The sequence below is a fragment of the Amblyomma mixtum genome, chromosome 9 (genome assembly GCF_055824585.1).
Source record: "Amblyomma mixtum isolate Tamu chromosome 9, ASM5582458v1, whole genome shotgun sequence".
NCBI lineage: Eukaryota > Metazoa > Arthropoda > Arachnida > Ixodida > Ixodidae > Amblyomma > Amblyomma mixtum.
Genome location: NC_143020.1, coordinates 117,117,330 through 117,130,036, shown reverse-complemented (window position 1 = coordinate 117,130,036; position 12,707 = coordinate 117,117,330).

The following is a 12,707-nucleotide window of genomic DNA, read 5'->3' as shown; positions in this document are numbered from 1 at the left end:
CGAGGCGCATGAACTCTGTGAAGTCTTGCAGTCCGAGCACGCACCGAGCAATCAGCTTCTTAGCTTGAGCTTCGTCGACAAACGCCGTCGCCTGAAGCTCGTCTACCAAGGTCGGAGAGGTGGAGACCTTCTCGAAGGCCTCTGCAGTGTACTTCACATGGGTGCCGGCGACGAAGCGAGCAGCGCGCTTTGCCAAGGCTCGGTTCCTGTGTAGGATGTCATGGATGTCCAGGCGCTTTCTAATCCCATCAACGCCACCACAAAGACAGCGTAGGTCCTGCAGAGCGTAGTTATCTGCAAGCTCCGGCTTTGAGAGCTCCGCGATGAACGCGGTGGAAGCTCTGAGACTGGGAGCGCGTAATGTGAAACTACGCAGGGCTCGACTTCGGAGCACGAGGCTGGCGAGCGGTGCCATGTCACAGGAATTCTGCCTCGAGAAAGTGAAGTTCATGCTTCTGATGCTCGTGTTTCGGCACACGGCGTCGCATATAGCGGGCCCGCACACATTCCAGCAGTGGTCACGGCGCGGCAATTCCAGACACAGCGCCAGGTGTGTGATGCTAGTTGCGCTCTGGATCAGCTGAACGATTGGCGTTGAGGCTGGCTCTGTCGCGCCGTTAAAGCTCGAAATCGAGTACACCCGTAGCGTGATGTGCGTGAGGTTTTTGGACACGGTCGCTGTGTCCACAGCGGTCTGGAGCAGGCCGAGGGGTACTGCGTACGAGGGGCAGCGTGTGTCTGGGTAGTACACCAAGCAGGGGCTCTTGACGACGACTCTGTCTTGCAGGCCACATTCAGAGAGCATTTTGCAGATTTCCCACCTATGGCGACTGAGGTCTTCGAGGTTGATCTTCTTCAGCGATTTGTTCGCGGTCACCGCTCGACAAAATTTCTGGCACGCTAAGAGGCTAAAGCCGCACATTGAGAATGTCAGTTCCGTGATGGAGGTGTCATTCTCGAGCAGAGCGGAGATCCAGGGCTTTACAAAGTCATCGTTGTGCCGAAAGTGGCACCATCGGCATTCATGCCAATGGAATCCTTCAACTAATTCTTCATCATGGCTGTAGCTGCACGTGAAGCTGAAGTGCCTGAGTGTCTTGTTGGTGCGCAGAAGCTTCTCTATCGCTGTGGCGTACTGCAACCTGAGCGTGCTCACCTCTAGCTTGAGTCTAACGAGCACCTTATGAGTAGCCAGGGCATCGCAAATAGTCAAGACGTCCATGCACGGGCCAAAATTAGGGTCTTTAATAAACACCGATCTCAGGGACGTATTCAGCCTCAGGTACGTTTCAAGAGCGACATGCGGGTTGCCTATGCCGCAGGGTGTGCTGCCACAGATGAGAATCCTTGACGAGAGTGACAGGTCTCTGATGCTCCTGTTTCGCGACAGCCCTGCTAGGAAGGTGCTGGCGTCCCTAGGGAGCACACGGACCTCCAAAGCTATGAGCGTCTCCAAGGTAGCTGTTTCCGCGAAAAGAGGCACAAGATCGGCAATCACGGGTCCGTGGAAGCCCACGGACAGCTCGAGCGATTTGAACCGTGTGAAGGAAATTAGAGTCGCTGCAAGCCATCCGCAGATAACGACTCCCGGCGACCTCAAGTCCAACGAAAGCCTCTTCAGCCCCAGCGCGTCGCGAACTGCAGAAGAGATAATTTCTTCATGGCCGGTGAGGATATGGCCATTGATGGTGACTTCCGCAACGCACCGGTGCTTAGTCAGCAGATGGTACAGAAGTGTCGCGGCTTGGCGCTTGTCTTTCATCCTGATGAGGCTTCTCGTGCATGCGCTGTCACTCGCCTGAACGAGGATGAGCTTCGAGGCAGCGTCCTCTTGCAGTTCCAGCCCGACGGCCCAGAAGAAGCTGTTCCAAGCTTTCATGTTGGTTATGATGTGGCACGCATGGCCTTCCCGGCTCGTGCATGGTCGACGATGATCGACTCTTAGACCGCCGTACCGGCTGCAGACTCCGTCCATCTCTTCAAGTGGCAGTGACGAGGCCTCTGTCGCGTGAACGTCTTCGGGTACCTCAACGCTGTCGGGCGCTTCCTCGTTTTCGCACACCTCGACGTCTATGAATTCCTCGACGTCTATGAGTTCCTCGACGCCTGGGGATGCCCCGACTTCGGCAGGCGCCTCGCCGTCGGCGGGCACCTGCTCGTCTGCGGGTACTTCTTTGTGCTTGGGAATATCAGCCACCTCGGGAACTTGCACCTCCACAGGAACGTGAATCTCTTCGGACTCTGGAATCCTTTTGGGCGCCACAACCTCCTCTTGGTCAGTTTTGATGGCAGCGCTTTCATTTGGACGCTTGCGTTTGGGCATGATGGCAGTCCCGTCCGGATGGAACTGACCTGCACGAAAAGCATCACTAAACACTAAAACACTAAACACGTTTACGACTGAACTCGCCCAGGCTGTTGACATGAGGAAACAGGGAAACGTGCTTAGTGGCATGGGTTGTGGCGAAGGCCGTGCTCAAGTTTTTATGTGAAACAGACCTGGATACCCGTCTGTGCACTACCTACACGGTTTACACAGTTTAGTCTGTTTATGGTTTGACATGCATGAGAGTGCACATTTGTGTTACTATGGAGTTCTACTGCAGTATGTGTTAATGACATACGTCGGTGTGTGTGTTCAAGACATGACTTTCACGCGCGTCTACTCACCGCGATGCGCATGCCAACCAGTGTGCGTGTGTGTAGACATCACCCATGAAACTCGCTCTTTAGTATCATCATCAACCTTCATTCGCAGTTTCCCTTTCCTCCCCTTCGCTTTCCCCAGTGTGGAGTAGCAGACCAGGCCCATGTTACCATCGGCTGACCTCTCCACCTTTCCGCATTAAAATTCCTTTCCCCCTCTCTGTACAGCATCTTGAAATAAATCATGCAGCATGCATGTTTTGCAGTAACGCGTCCGCAGTTGCCATGATGTCCTGCCTTCATCTGATTATTCAAACAGGCGTGTCCCACAACGGCCTAGTTGGAGTGTAACGCTGCCTGTAAAACATGTTGGCATCATAATCCTAAACATGGGGCAAGCTAAGAGATTTCTTAATTCGTTCAGCGCCTTCTTCCCCTACCCTGTGGAATAAGATCTATCCCTGCAGTACCAGCATGGAACCGACGGTGTCACGGGCAAGCCATTTATCCATCCAGAGAAGAGATCAGAGAGAGAACTTGAGACGATGCTTAAAGGTGCACTAAAGAGGAATCTGAACTGGTATTTTTGCCGCTGGAATTCGATCTACATGTCCCGAGCGCTCATAGAAAATGAAAATTGTTGCTCTCCACGGCCGATTTCCGAAATTTAAATCCGATTAAACGTGCCGGCTCCCGCCTTCTTTTTTTTAATTCCCCGTACACGGTGGGGGGAGGAGTCTAGCAACTTCTCAAACAGACCCTTGGCCGCTCTTCCACCGGCGCAGTGATGCGTAGCTATCGGCGAAATCAGAGTCCATGCGTATTTTTATTTCCATGGGCCTAATTTGCAGCTATGTAGTCTCTGACTGGGTTTATTTATTCACGGTAAGAGGAAAAACAAAATAAAAGCGAAAGAACAGACCGCACGCGACTGCCTGAAGGGTACTCCAAGCGTTGGTAGACCCCTCCCAACGTCTGCGGAAAATCAATATATAAAGGCAGCAGTCGGACGTTAATCCAATTTAAATTATAGAAATCGGCCGCTCAGGGTAATAATTCGAAGTTTCTAAGAATGCTCGGAATGTGTAGATCGAGTTCCCGCGGTAAAAGACGAGTTTAGATTCCTCTTCAGTGTACCTTTAAATATCATTAAAAAAGTGTCACAAGGATGCGTTCATAAGTAAACAAAGGAACAGAAAAGAGGAGAAATCATAAATGAAGCCAACCACACACGAGTGTCACGGCGTCGCGCAGAATTTATAATCATCATCATGAGACTACGTCCACTGTAGAAGAAAGGCATCTCCGATGCATCTTCAATTTAAATAGTCGTGTGCCAACTGCGCACAGCTTTTTCCTGCAAACTTATTGATGTCTTCGACCCATCTATCTGACTGTCTGCCGTACCGTGCTACGCCTGCATTCGCTTGGTAAACAGTCCGTTACCGGCAAAGACCCTCGGTTATCCTGCCTTCGCAGTACATCTGGTGAAGTCCACTTCTCTTTCTTGATTTCTACTGGGTTGTCACTGGCCCGCGTTGGTTCCCTGACCCATTCTGCCCTCTTTCAATCTCTTAACATTACGCATTTCATTTTCATAGCTCGCTTAGTTTGCACAATTTAAGCTGAACCCTTTTCGTTAGCTTCCACGCCCCGGCCCCGTAGGTTAGTACCGGTAAGATACATCCATTATTGAATTTTCTCCTACGGGGTATTCACGAACTGAGAGAAACTACCAAATGCGCTCCACCCCATTGTTATATTTATTTCCTTCTCGTGATCCGGATCCGCGGACACTACCTGCTCTAAGTAAACGTACTGCCTTACCACTTCCAGAGGCTGAATACTAATTGTAAGCTGTCGCTTTCTTGCGAAACTGTTGAGTATTACTTTGGTTTTTGGCGCACTAATTTTCAGACCCACTGTTCTGCTCTGCCGGTCTAAGTCATTGATCATAATTTGCAATTCATCCCCTGAGTGACATAGCAAGGAAATGTCATCAGCGAACCGTAGATTACTAAACTATTCATAAATTCTTATCCCAGCTGTTCTCAATCCAAGCCTCTCAATACCTCTTGTAAATGGGCGGTTAACTTCATTGAGAATCCATAAGTGTTGGGCGATGTTAAATGTACACTGATCGCAAGATTAAGGATTAGTTTAAATATCACAAATGAACAAAGACTTATGTGAGACCGAAAAAACAATAGCGCGAAATGGAAACAAACACAAGAAAGACCGACGCAGGACATGCACTAACTTCATCTGACTTCATTTCGTGCCAAGCCAGCAAATATATAGCAAAATAAGGCATGCGGAAAAAACAATAACAGGGTGCATAAACAAAACCGTTCAAGATATGACATTTCGGCCCTGAAAAGTATCGCTCAGACAATCTATTCCCCTCTTTTTTATGTGGAAAGCTGCCAAAACCTCCCGTCCCTTCGTATCTCTACTCCTGCCGAGAATCATTATCTCCTGATGTTGTCGTTCACACTTCTTGCAGTGCTTGCATCTTTCTTTCCCCGGCACATGTTCTGCCGCACGGTTACATACGAAGCATTCGGCACAGTGCTGAGAAATATGCGCACCTCCTAGTTCTTTTAGCGATCGTGCATGCTCAGCAGCGCGGTCAATAATGCACCGCCGTGTTTGGCCCACATAGGCTTCTGCGCACGTCACTGGTATCTCGTATGCCACACCTGTGCAGCACAGGAGTGGCATACGAGATACCAGTGACCTGTGTCGTGCGGGTTCACGAGCTGCGTAGCAACGGTAATGAGCGGAACAAATGAAATAGCAGGAGGGGCACATTCAAACATTTTCCAACACAAGAAATGACAAGCATATGCATAGAGAAAAAAAAATAATAAGTCAGACAATCAATCAGAATTGAAGATAGACAGGCATCACAACACAAAACAAACCAAACTCATGAAATAAAGAGATGACTTTCCAACTCTGCTACAAAATTGCTGGACAGAAAAATATGAGAAGGTAATGCATTCCATTCGGACACAGTTCTAGGGAAGTAACTATGTTTAAATGTGTTTGTGCGGGCGAAAATTGGTGCCAGTGAGTGTTCCTGCGTATGTCTGGCTCTTCTCGTACAATGAATGAGCTTTGAGGCAATTACGCAACTTCATTTTTGTTTTTCCTTGCAGGCAGTGATGAAGCAAGATGAGGCGACTAACCTTCCTTCGGGATTCTAAGGTGTGAACGTTGTGTTGTTTCGTAAGCGTAGATGGTGAATCGTGTCTTCTATATTTACCAAATATAAATGGAACAGCTTTTCTTTGAACACGCTCGAGTTGTATATCCTTTTCATTATGGGGGTCCCATACAACCGCCGCATACTTAAGTTTAGCTCTTAGGCAGTTGTTATAGGCAAGACGCTTAGTACTGGCAGGAGCATTCCTAAGTTTTCGCTTAAGAAACCACAGTTTGCAAAGTGCAGCAGCAGACGTTTCTGATATGTGTTTTGACCAAGTTAATTTATTTGTACACGTAACCCCTAAGTATTTATACGACTCCATCTCTAAGATATTATTGTTGTTAAGCTGATATGTAAAGGAACACGGGTATATTTTCCTTGTTACTCTTAAAAGTATCGTTTTATCAGTGTATAACTGCATACCCCAAATTTGGTCAAATGTAATTGTACAAATTTGTAAATGTACAATTTTGGTAAATTTGTAATAAGGGAGTAATTACTCATTGGCATCCACCCAAGCGCAGCCATACGGCTACAAAGGAAAGCTATACAGCTTTCTCAGAAACTTCGTACTTAAAGAAAATTCGTATAGCTTTCCTGTGTAGCCGTATGGCTGCGCTTGGGTGGATGCCAATGAGTAATTACTCCCTTATTACAAATTTACTCCACCTTCGGGGATTCCCCTAAACATCTGACCAACACTGTTCCCACTTCGAGTTATTGATCAATTCGCTCTCGCCCTAACATGATCTTGCCGTCCCGGTTAGCTCAATTGGTAGAGCAACTGCTCCGGTGAAGCGGTGGTCCCGGGTTCGAACCTCGGAGCAGGAGGAATTTTTCTCTAACTACGAAGTTTCTGAGAAAGCTGTGCAGCTTTCCTTTGGAGCCGTATGGCTGCGCTCGGGTGGATGCCAGTGAGTAATTACTCCCTTATTACAAATCTACTCAACCTTGGGGGATTCCCCTAAACATTTTACCAATCGCATGTTTGGGTACCATAAGTGATTCTTACGGCGGGTACTTGAGGAAGCTTTGTTTCATGTACAGTGTATTACTGGGCAAGTTGAGTTTTGACAGTTTTGTTGGATCTCGTATAATTTCATTTCCAATATGTGTGACAAGTTGCAGCTAGTATAACTGGTTAACTTTAAGCACGTTATGTCTCAGTAACACCGAGGCCGTGTGTTCGAGCCGCTCAAGGGAATAAATGTTATCTGACCTGACAACGTCTTCGTGTGTGTGTAAGGTTATATCAAAGAGAAAACGATATTGAAAAAGAAATGCGACAGATAATATTATCAACAAAGGTGACGGCTTGTTCGCGGCAAGCAATCTATCCCGAAACCTAAAGTGACACACAAATGTCAAGACGTCAGTGCCAACAGTGGGGGCACTGAACCGAACTTCAAGTTTTCGATTCAAGGAAACAAGAGTTACCGCTAAGTGACGTCAAATGTCTGCTCCAAGAAACCAACTACATAAGGGGCCAGCACTGTGGTTTGCGCGTACGCACGGAAGACAATGCAACTCATCGTCTTGGCTCTGCTCGTGACAGTGCCCGTGAAAGGTAAGGCGACATTGCCGGACGAGCAGGGACGTGATCATGAATTAAAGGTGGTCGACGCTTAACTGATAATTTTTAGCATTACCCTTTAGTTTCATTTTAGCATTAGCTACAAAGGAATAGCCATACGGCTATTCCTTTGTCGCCATATGGCTGCGCTCGAGTGGATGCCGATGAGTAATTACTCCCTTATTACAAATTTACTCCACCTTGGGGGATTCCCCGAAACATTTGACCAACACTCACTTCGAGTTATTGATCAATTCGCTCTCGCCCTACCATAAGCTTGCCATACCGGTCAGCTCAGTTGGTAGAGCGACTGCTCCGGTGAAGCGGTGGTCCCGGGTTCGAACCCCGGACCAGGACGAATTTTTCTTTAACTACGAAGTTTCTGAGAAAGCTTTATAGCTTTCCTTTGTAGCCGTATGGCTGCGCTTAGGTGGATGCCAATGAGTAATTACTCCCTTATTACATACCGCAATTTGTACACATGTGGAAATAGCTTCTGAAGTATCCTGTAATATTTCTTGATCCTTTGTGCACGTAATTTCTTTAAACACTACGCAGTCGTCAGCAAATAATCGGGCAGAAACCTGCGCAGGAATAACATCTAACAGGTCATTGATCTACACAGGTCTAACAGGTCATTGATCCCGACGTACACATGGGCGCCGCAATATTCCTGCACTACGGCTGCTCTTCTCCTTAGGAGAGTGCAAGCCAGCCAAGAACTCGTGCTGCACTAGGTTGGCACCCTTGCAAAACGAAGACGGCACGTTGCACTGGCAAAAGGAATGCGAAGGTGCTGCACTCGCTGAACTGATGCAGAAAGTGCAACAAAACAGAAGAAACCGTTCATTGCGAGAATAATGTGTTGTGCCGCCCATTTAACGCTATCAGCTTAAAAACCGGTGAATAGTCAGCGCTTGTTTGTGTCATTCTTTCGTCTCGTGTCCCGTTGTGTTGCGCAGTGAGCAGAAACATTTGACGCTTCCAACGACACAGCAGCAGTAATTTTACTGCCTATGGAGCAGTGCGAAAGGCCGCCTGCGTGTATATGTATAAAATACTATCGAGTCCAGCTCCGGCCGCCAATGCCGATGCTACGCGCTAAACAAAATGGCAAAAAAATGTGGCCAAGCGCGAACATCATCTGTTGGTCCAGTACACAAACATCATATGTCCGTGAGAAACCTTGGATGCTACAAGAAAATCTCTTAACCACTCAGCGCTACAAAGAACACTTTGGCAGGAACTTGTTTTCGCTTACCGTGGATGTCTGGCAGGCAAGAAGACGTATGCCGCGGTGTGCCGAAGTCTTCAAGAGTCCCCGTGCGAGCGATGTCGCGTCACTGTGCGGCACTGAACACCGACTGGCCGTCCGCGCAGCACTGCCGACAACCTCTGGGCGTGGAAGAGCGTGTGGAGAGAGGCCTCCGAAGACCAAACAAAGGGGACCAAGAGGGAGAATGTGCGAGGAGGAAGCCCCACGTGCAACGCCATCCGGGTATCAGCATGGCTAGCATGGCTCGTCTCGTCTCGACGCGCGCTCTCCCTCTCTCTTCTTACGGCCTGAGCAGGCGCCGAGGACAAAGCATTTTTTTCTGTGCTGCCCGTGAAGGCGCTGCGAGCCGACCCTTCCTGGGGCAGCGCGGGAGCAGATTTTGGGCATTCGCCGCGCGCGGGCGCATTTTTTCACGCGTTTGACGGCGTTGGTTTTGTCGCTGTATTCAGCACGTGAACGAAAGGTCTGCCATGTGCCTCATGCTCTCGGCAAGTTTTCTGCATCAGATTTTTCATGAATATTCGTCTCAGAAACTTGTGTAGTGAAGCTGCGCATATCAGTTTGTGGCTATGGTGCACTGTTGCGTCGCTTTGCTTAAACGCGTGAACGAAAGGTTTGCCACGTGTAGTAACCTATGCGGCTGCCTCATGCTCTGCGCGCCTTGCTTACATGCTTGTGACGACGAACAACACTAGCAGTGATCTGTACAAACTTCAGTGTACTCAAGAGAATGGTGAACTTCACTATCCAAAGTCGTTGTTTCTGCCTCTCCTGGAAACGATTTCGGTGTTTTTTGAAAAGGCGGTAAGTATCTCCCACGATCAAAAAATTGGCGGGGGCTTAGCTTTGGTTAAGCCTGGTAGGTTGCGAATGCAAAAGCGCAGCGCCTCCAACTGAAGGAACGCAGTGCGCCGCGTCTACAGGTCACGCGTGGCTACCGGCCGCCGCTGCGCGACGACTCAAAGCGTCTTAGGTATCTTTTTATATTTTGTTTTTGATGTTGCGACTGAGAGAAAGAAAAAATTACCGACGATTACGTTACTTCCTAATGCGAAATTTGAGCGCAGCAAATAAGCTGTTTCACCTTTTCTATAGATTGAGGCAAAGAAATCGAGCAACACATGTATGCGCTATCACAGAATTTTTTTTTTAGCAGACGGAGGACTTCCATCGGTCGTCTCGCTCATGGCTCAGAAAGAACTGGCAGATAATTTCGCAGTGGCGAACGGCAGCGGCAATTTCGGCTCGGGCGGTGCACATATACAGATCCGCCGCCACCGATCTGGCTCTCTGATTGCCACCGCACAGGGCGAACGGCAGCGGCAATTTCGGCTCGGGCGGTGCAAATATACAGATCCGCCGCCACCGATCTGGCTCTCTGATTGCCACCGCACAGGGGTTGCATTGGAGGAGGAGCGAAGAAAGGAATTAAGTTCGAGCCGGCGCTTTGACAACCGGAGACTCGCAGGAAGAGGGGGGCGGCGTGTACACCCAGCGGCAAACGATGGGGGCAGAAGCGCGAGCAGCAAGCGGACAACACGATAAAGGGAGGAGGGAAGAGATAGCAGCGACTGACTGATGCCGCTGACGCCGATAGTGAGTCAACCCCAGCTGCGGATGAAAGGGGGGCGGAGCTGGTTACGAGGCCGACGACAACGCCGACGACGACGCCGACGCGAAACCCAGGAACGGACGCCAAAGAGCTGCACTCTAAAAAATAATCTACAGCTGGTATGACGTCACAGCGGCAGTAGCGCCACAGGTGCGCAGCGTGGCAAACACACACCGTAACTGCAGCCGGGCGAGGGCCGAGTATGTGGAGAGAACGCTAGCCCAGTTAGACAACACCGTATACACGGACGCTGCCGTATATCCGCGCGAGAGAGAACGCGTAGCCGCGACGGTAGTGGTAAACAAGGAAACAAGATCAGGTGTGCCACGGCAAAGGTCGCCGGCACAGCGGAGGCCGAAGAGATTGCCGTTGCGCTGGCGGCAGCAGCAGAACGCTACAGAACGGGCCGATCTCTCAACATACTGACGGATTCGAAGGAGACGTGCAGGAACTACACGAGGGGCGGGATCAGCAGAACAGCCCTTAAAACACTCAGCGGGGTAACCTCCGCCGAGGAGAAACCCAGGCATAACCTAATCTGGATCCCGGGCCACGCGGGCATAGTGGGGAACGAAAGGGCAGACAGCCTAGCTCGAGGTAACGCATTCCGAGCAGGGCAGTCAAATGCTCCGCAGCTCCGCCTACAGGCTTGCGAGGGGGGATACGCAGAGACCTTGCACTTGCATAGGGGAGCTAGAATTAGATATCCACCACCACACAAAGCCCTAACAAAGGAGGAAGCGACCGGCTGGCGCAGATTACAGACCAACTCCTTTCCTAACCTACACATACTTAATAAGATGTTCCCGACACAATACAGAGCCACCTGCCCTTGGTGCGATGCCACACCTACACTTTATCATATCACGTGGGAATGCGAACGCAACAAAGCATTCCACCAACACGAACTCCCGAGTGCGGAGCAATGGGAGAGTCGGCTCACCAGCGGCGAGCTCGCGACCCAAAGGGCGTTAGTGCAGCACGCGAATGATGCAGCACGACTCAGTGGAGCCTTGGAATAGGGGCCCACCCTTGCTGACGAGAAGCCTCAAGTCGCCAGCGCCAGAGAAAACGACGGAGACTTCACAACCGCGAAACCCTTGAAAGATCCAATAAAGTTTTCACTCACTCTCTGGAGGAGCAGTTGGTCACCCATAATCTACAGCTGGTATGACGTCACAGCGGCAGTAGCGCCACAGGTGCGGAGCGCGGCGTAACAGCAGCCGGGCTATCTGAAGGAGCGAGTTGGTCGCCCATATTCACTCCGCTAAAGGTCAAACGTAACTGCGGCCGGGTCACGCGAAGGCTTGAAAGTGCGAGTAGTATTGCTTTCGCAATAAATTTTTCGAAGCCTTGCAACTAATCTTTGAACCTCATCTTGAAGATTCCCCTCCTATGTTGTCCGGAAGGTGTTGACAGAAGTCTACCAAACGCTCAGAACATCTGATTTCTGAGGAGTTCCTCCGACCTTTCGTCAAAATTAAGCAAGGCTGTGGGAATGATAAACCGATGCCGCCTTTTCCTTCCAACTGCAGTGAAACGTGTTATTTATTATGCTCTTTTCCATTCCCACTTGTGTTATTGTGTTTTAATATGGGGCAACACCACTGTAACGAACATGCAGAAAATTTTTGTTCAGAAACGAGCCCTACGCGCTGTTGCAAATGTGCCATTCTTCGAACACACAGCACCACTTTTTATTGCGCATAAGATCATCAAAACACAAGACATATATATGTATAAATTACTTTCCACTTACAAAAGGGCCCTTAAAGGCACCTTAGATTTGTTTTTAGACTTCGCACAACTAAAACCTCCTTGGAGTAATTACTGTCTTCGTAATCAGTCACCTTGGTTGATTCCAGCATCACGAACTAATTACGGCATAATGATGACTCAACACACGTTACCAACAATACTTAATCACTGTGATACACTACAAATTGATATTGCACAACTGCCTCATAAACGTATTACCGAATTATTCATACAAAAGTCGTTTATTACCATCGTTACATAAGTATTAATGTCTTATCCAAGTTTGTTTTCCAGTTATGGTATTTCTGATGTGTGCATTTTTGTTTGTTTCTCCTGTATTTAGCATGTTTATTTTTCTCACTACTATGTGCCAAACCAGTTTTTGTTTCCGCATGCAAGTGCATCGTTCGTCGCTGCTAATGGGTGATGGGTGACTGGAGCTCAGTCAAGCCGCAACGAAGCGGCTTTTTCTCCAGTCACCTTTTTTCGCTGTACAATGTATGCGAAAATAAAGACTGATTGATTGATTGACTGAGTGATTGATTTCTTCTCGTCAACTACGCAAAGAAATTGACAAACCAAAATTACCAGACTTGCTTCCTCCACAAGCCAACGCGACAGCATATTT